This window comes from Leuciscus leuciscus, assembly GCF_965113295.1.
Source record: "Leuciscus leuciscus genome assembly, chromosome: 4".
Classification (NCBI taxonomy): Eukaryota; Metazoa; Chordata; class Actinopteri; order Cypriniformes; family Leuciscidae; genus Leuciscus; species Leuciscus leuciscus.
The window spans coordinates 902092-909591 of record NC_138728.1 but is presented as its reverse complement, the minus strand read 5'-3'; positions in this window follow the sequence as shown (position 1 = coordinate 909591).

The following is a 7500-nucleotide window of genomic DNA, read 5'->3' as shown; positions in this document are numbered from 1 at the left end:
GTGTGTGTGTGTGTGTGTGTGTGTGTGTGTGTGTGTGTGTGTGTGTGTGTGTGTGTGTGTGTGTGTGTGCATATGTGTGTGTGTGTGTGTGTGTGTGTGTGTGTGTGTGTGTGTGTGTGTGTGTGTGTGCGTGCGGGTGTGTGTGTGTGTGTGTGTGTGTGTGTGTGTGTGTGTGTGTGTGTGTGTGTGTAATAGTGAGTACAGGCCGTTTGTGTTTGTACATTTCTTTGTAATATAGTGTGATGTTAATTTTCCAATACTTTTAAATATGGTTTAAATGTTTATTTGTGCTTTATGTTTAAAAAGGAGTGTGTGTTATGTGCATTTATTCATAGCATTATTTTCGCTTGGCATACCAGCGTGATGACGTCATCGCACGCATCGCATAGTAACCCGCACGCGAGTGATGCTTCATTCGTAGTAAATGCAGAGACGAGAAGCCATCACAAATGCGTTCTTCTCTTCATTGTCTTGTTACTTACAGGTAACTGCAAAGTATAATGCAAAACACACTTCCGATTTAAGCATAAACACTGTTAATATAATATGAATGAGTTGTGCGCGTGTTTAACGCAGTTGTTTTGTTATATGAATAGTGCGTCATGAGTTTGTCATGTTGAGCACATGGTTAGCATAAGTGCTCTGCGATTAGCGCCAGAGTCCGCCACATAATTGATTAAAGTATAAATACTATTCGAATCTATAACGTATAATATTGTTTAGTGTTATAAATTATTTCTAATTTACATACGTGGTCGTAATCGACGGTGATGTCTGTAAACTGTGTAATGCGTTACATTTGAGTGAATGTAGTGAATGTAGTTGAGTGAATTTCACATGTCTTGTCATTCAATGTAATACATCAGACAACGAACTTGTATGTGTTCTAAACTGAGAATAGGGAGTGGATTCTTAATGTGTTTTACATCATCATTCTCATGTTATTATTTAGATAAAGGGTAAATGCTAGTTAAAGTGTTTTATATATAAAAATGATCTATTAGGGTGTCACTTTGGCAATTGTAAACCCTGAATATGCAAAATGTTTACAGTTGTAATATGCATATACTTTTATTGATTCGTAGTAAATGCAGAGACGAGAAGCCATCACAAATGCGTTCTTCTCTTCATTGTCTTGTTACTTACAGGAGTACTACATATTTTGGAGGCCCCGCTGGGATGATTGTTGGGTGGTCTGACTCCTTCATCAGCGAGAACCACCCAGTCACATTCATCTCTTACCCAGACGTACAGCAGTGAGGCTGCAGAGTGAAGTGGAGAGACAAGGCCGATTTAGTGGTGCGTGCGCTTGAGACACAGTGAGTTCAGAAGCGACGGCACCCAGGTCAGTGAGGTAACCACCACTTTCAACACTGCTAAATACTGTAGAGGAAAAAAAGAAAAGAAAAGGAAGAATGGATGCGCTTGAAAGTCTTCAGGAGGAGATAGGAGAAAAATTATGCACACTGTCAAGAGAGAAATTAATAGAACTCTGCTCCTTTTTACACATCCCGTCAGTGAAAGATGTGACCCGCCTCTCACTCATAAAGTATATCAGCAGTCATTTATTGAGGAGTGAGCTGGAAGAACTAGAGGATAGTGGCATGGCAGAGTTATTGTGTATTCATGAGAAGATAAGTGACCTCACAGTGGCTACTGCTGACAATCCAGAAAAATGGGTGGAGCCAGGACACGTTGAAAGAGACATGAACACGGCCCAGAGACCAGTGAGAGAAAGTAGTACTGTAACTGAGTCATTTCAGGCTATGCATATTAATACTGCTGTAGCACACACCACATCGGGGGCGCCGGCAACATCCGATAGGAGGCGGACAGACCATTCACAACTGCCCCAGAGACACAGCGCGCCAGTCATTTGGCATAAAGAGTTTAAAATCTCAGGCTTGATCGGTGAACCAGGCCAAAAGGACCGATTATCATTCTCTAGTCTCGCTCGTCAAATCGAGAGTGGGTTGGGCAAGGGATATCCTGAACAGGAAATCATAGATGCAGTAATCAGATCCATTACACCTGGGCTTCAGCTGCGTAGCTATCTTGAAGGGAAAGCTGGTTTAACTCTTCCTACTCTGAGACGCATTCTCCGTTCTCATTATCAAGAAAAAAATGCAACTGAATTATACAAACAATTGACCACCGAGGGCCAGCGTAGCAAAGAGACCCCCCAAAACTTCCTGATACGGGCTCTTGACCTGAGACAAAAAATTCTGTTTGCCTCGCAAGAAGATGAATCTGGGCTGAAGTATGACCCTGTTTTAGTGCAGAACATGTTTCTGCATTCAGTTTTAACGGGCTTGCAAAACGACCGTGTTCAGAGCGACTTACAGCCGTATCTTTCTGACGCCGCAATCTCCGATGAAGTATTGCTAGAAAAATTAAATGTTGCATGCTCTCATGAGTCAGAGAGGCAGAACAAGCGGAAAACAGAACGCCAAGCTATTGTTCACGCCACCCAGCTTGATGAACCCGTCCCTGTACAAAAATGTCTGCCTAAACAGTCAAAGTTCGACTTGATGTCTCAGTTAAAAAGACTTAGCGATGACATTATGCAGATCAAAGAGCAAATTCAGCAGCCACAAGTTACATCACAGCAGTGCTTTGCAGTTAACAATGAAGAGTTAGCAGTGACAGCGGCACGCCGTCATCCGCAGAACATGCCACAGATCAGCCAGCTGCCGCCAGAGTGGAGCCCAGTGCCAGGTCATCAAGCCCAGAGTCCGGATTCAGTCAAACATGAGCAACAACATTATCAACTTCAATCGCAACATCCGCAATTTGGTGCTGTATCACAGCAACAGTACACAGCACCACAGCCACTCCATGCCCTGACTCATTTTGCTCAACGACAGCAGCCCCAGCGCCATCACTTTCAAATACCACCCCAAGCCAGTCAGTCACTAAACCCGGTCACACGACAGTACCCAAATGAACGGCTGTCGCAACACCAACGCCAGTATCAACAGCCCAGACGTCAGCAAGCTAGACAATGTTTTCACTGCCAACAGAGAGGAACCATGGAGCAGTGCACCCATTGCTATTATTGCAGCAGCAGCGAACATTATGCAGCTGGTTGCAGAGTACGGGGTACGAGAAACCAGAGGGAGGTTCAGTTAAACGGGGAAGGGTTGCTCCAAAGGGACAGGGAGTGACCCAAGAGACGACCACGTCCCGACGACGCACAACACGACAGTTCAAACGCAACCTGCAATACCATGTGCCTCATGACATAGACAGCATAATAACAGCCGAATGCCGAGTTAATCAGCATTCTCCAATAACTTCCCTAGTTGGCAGGCAATGCCTGGTGGCCTGCTATTTGCAAGGACATGAGACAGAGGCTTTATGGGACACAGGCTCCCAGGTGTGTATTATTGATGAGCAGTGGAAAGACAGCTACATACCAGAAGTCAGACTGAGAGATATTTCTGAAGCCACAGAAACACCTGAACGTCTACACCTTGTGGCAGCCAATGGTACTGACATGCCGTACGGAGGATGGGTTGAGGTGACGTTCAAGTTGGCCTCCCCTGCTGAAAGAGTGAAAGAATTAGTCATTCCTATGCTTGTTCTAAAGGGTCAGCAACTCCCTAAACCTATCATTGGATTTAATGTAATCGAGCAAGTGATGAAACAAAAAGATACAGACAATTCGGACAAAGTGACTATCAGGCAGCTGTACCAAACCGTTGTAAGCGCATTTCCCAACCTGAAAAGAGACAAAGTCCATACCTTCATCAATCTGGTGACAGCTGATGATCTCGGCGAGTATACAGTGAGTACTGCCCAGGGATCTGTGAACATACCAAAGCACACAATCATGCAAATACAGTGCAAAGTTAAAATGCCACATGTGAGACAAGACAGTGTGTTGCTGTTTGAGCCATGTGTCAACCCTCAACACCCTGAGGGCCTAGAACTGTTTGACACTCTGCTGGAGGTGAAAAAAGGTACCCGCCCTTCAGTCATTCTGAGCGTGCAGAACGAGACCGACCACGATATTATCCTAGGAGGTAGAGTGGAGCTGGGCATAGTGCAACCAGTTAAATCAGTCTTACCTGCGACTATGATCTCTCCAAGGGGAACAGGATCTGTGACTCAGGTTACGGTCGAGGAAACGCCAAGGGGAACAGAGGAAGACAGCCTGTGGGACCCACCGGTCGACTTGAGCCATCTAACTGCACGGCAACAACAACAAGTGAAGCAGATGTTAAGGGAGGAGTGCCAAGCTTTCTCAAAATCTGACGACGACATTGGTTGTGCAAAGGGACTTCAAATGAGTCTTTCCTTGAACGACAATACACCTGTAGCTCGGACATACAATTCAGTTCCAAAGCCCTTGTACCAGGAGATGAAAGACTACCTACAGGACTTAATAGCTCAAGGGTGGGTAGAAAAGTCCAACTCCTCTTATTCTTCGCCAATTGTGTGTGTCCGGAAAAAGGATGGCAGCCTCAGACTGTGTATCGATTACAGGGACCTGAATCGGAAGACAGTACCTGACCGACAGCCGATTCCTCGAGTGCAGGACGTCTTAGATGGCCTGGGGGGCAATTCGTGGTTCTCTCTGCTCGACCAAGGGAAGGCGTATCACCAAGGCTTCATGACCCCAGAGAGCAGGCCACTAACAGCATTCACAACCCCCTGGGGTTTATATGAATGGATTCGCATCCCCTTTGGCCTTATGAATGCTCCAGCAGCGTTCCAGCGGTTCATGGAGAAATGTTTGGAGGGAATGAGAGACGAGATCTGCGTGCCATATCTGGACGACATCTTGGTCTTCACGAAGTCATTTGATGACCAAGTGGAGGCAGTGAGGAGAGTACTGAGGCAACTATGTACCCATGGGATTAAACTAAAGCCACGGAAATGTGACATGTTCAAGAACGAAGTGAGATACCTGGGCAGAATTGTGTCTGCAGAGGGTAGCCGCCTGGACCCAGCCGATACGGCTGCTGTAACAGCTTTGAAGGAGAAGCGACCAGGCACTGTAGGCGAGCTACGTAAGATCTTGGGCCTGCTCAGCTACTATCGTCGGTACATAAAGGATTTTTCAAGAATTGCCAGTCCGCTGTATAACCTTTTGAAGGGCAAAGCCAATGATGGGGAAAGTCCAGCAAGGGCCAAGAAAAGGACAGAAAGGAACAAGAAGGGTTCTGGGGTGCCATCAAACCAGCGGATTGAATGGACAGCGGATTACCAAGAAGTCTTGGAGAAATTGATTGAGTGCTTGGTCCGACCACCCGTGTTAGGGTTTCCAGATTTCTCTGAACCATTCATCCTGCATACAGATGCATCAAATCAAGGCCTGGGGGCTGTTCTATATCAACGGCAAGGTGGAAAGTTGAGGGTGATTGCTTATGGGTCCAGAACATTGACAGCGGCTGAGAAGAACTACCACCTCCACAGCGGGAAGCTGGAATTCCTCGCCCTAAAGTGGGCTGTGACTGAAAAATTCAGGGACTATTTATATTACGCCCCAACTTTCACTGTGTACAGCGATAATAATCCGTTGACCTATGTACTCTCGTCTGCAAAACTCAATGCAACCGGGTGTCGATGGGTCGGTGAGTTGGCAGACTTCCATTTCACAATCCGCTACCGGCCAGGAAGAGAGAATGTGGATGCAGACACGTTGTCTAGGATGCCGTTGGACGTAGAGACTGTGATGAAAGAGTACACAGAGGAGCTTCCATCAGATTGCATCGGAGCAATGATACAAGCAGTTGAAATCCAGGATGAGCTGGGTCCCAACATGGCTGTCAGATGCGAGGATGTAATGGCATGGAGAGACACAGATGAAGCATCACCAACGTCATTGTCAAAAGAGGAGATTCGACAGGCACAGAGTGACGATAAGGACATCAACGTTATCGTCGAGCACTTACAGTCTGGGTCCCGGCCAGGCTCAAAGCAGTGGCGGGCAGTCAACCCAAAGTTCAGGGGTTTAATCCGAGAATGGGATAAGTTACAGTTAGATGAACATGGCATACTGTACCGTAAAACGTCACAGCGGACTCAGCTCGTGTTACCGGCCAAGTTCAAGCACATTGTCCTGAGGGAACTACACGATGAGATGGGCCACCAAGGGCTGGATAGGACAACAAGCCTTATTAGAGACCGTTTTTTCTGGCCACAGATGCAGAAGGATATTGAGCATTATGTCCTAAGGGCGTGTCCATGCATTAAGCAGAAAAAACCATGCCGGGAGATACGAGCACCGTTAAAGAGCATCAAGACAACTTACCCGTTTGAGCTGGTCTCGATTGATTTTCTCCATCTAGATAAGTGCAAAGGAGGATACGAGTACATTCTCGTCGTCATCGATCACTTTACACGATTTGTTCAAGCCTATGCTACCACATCAAAATCAGGCAAAACGGTGGCTGACCGACTGTTCAATGACTTTGCCCTTAAGTTCGGATTCCCTTCGAGGATCCACCACGACCAAGGTGGAGAATTTGAGAACCAGTTGTTTGACCAACTAAGGAAGTACAGTGGTATTACAGCATCAAGAACAACCCCTTACCATCCGCAAGGAAATGGCCAGGTGGAAAGGTTCAATCGAACAATACTACAGATGCTCAAGACTCTGACAGAGAAAGAGAAATCCAATTGGAAGGAGGCACTTAACAAACTAGTCTTCGCATACAACTGCACTAAATGTGAGGTTACCGGCTTCTCGCCATTTTACCTGTTGTTTGGTCGCTCCCCAAGACTCCCTGTTGATGCGTTGTTCGGACTTGACCAGGACCGCGGCACCACTAATCAACGAGAGTATGTAGAACGCTGGACAAAGGGGATGCAAGAGGCTTACGAGATTGCACGGGACCATGCAAAAAAGTCTGCTGAAAGGAACAAGCGAAACTACGACCACAAAGTAAGATGCGCTGACCTGTACCCTGGAAGCCGAGTCCTTGTGAAAAATCTCACTCCGCGAGGGGGTCCTGGAAAGCTAAGGAACTACTGGGAGGACGAAGTTCATGTTGTAATCCGTCAAGCCATGGAGGATGTCCCTATTTACGAGGTGAAACCTGAGCAGGGGAAAGGAAGGTCAAGAGTCTTACACAGAAATCTACTTCTACCATGCGATTACTTACCGTCAGCCATTGCAGAGAAAAAGGACTCCACACCTAACCAACAGAGGAAAAAAAGGGGTCAGCTTGGAAGGAACAGAGAGTATGTGCCAGAGGCCAACAGTGAAAGTGATGAAGATGAGTACAGCTTCAGAGTGGAATGCCAACAAAGAGACAAAAGGACAGATGGACAACATGAGACAAATAGAGATGTGTTATCAAGGGAGTCAGACTTACCTGAATCATCAGTAGGTACCCATGAACTAGCTCATGAACAACATCCACAGTCAACCCAAGCTGAATTGGAAACTGTGCCTGGAGAAGAGAGACAAGTCAACGACACAAGAGACAGGCAGGAAGCTCAGGAGACCGGATCAACTGCTGAGTCTGAGGAAATAGAGTTAGTTGA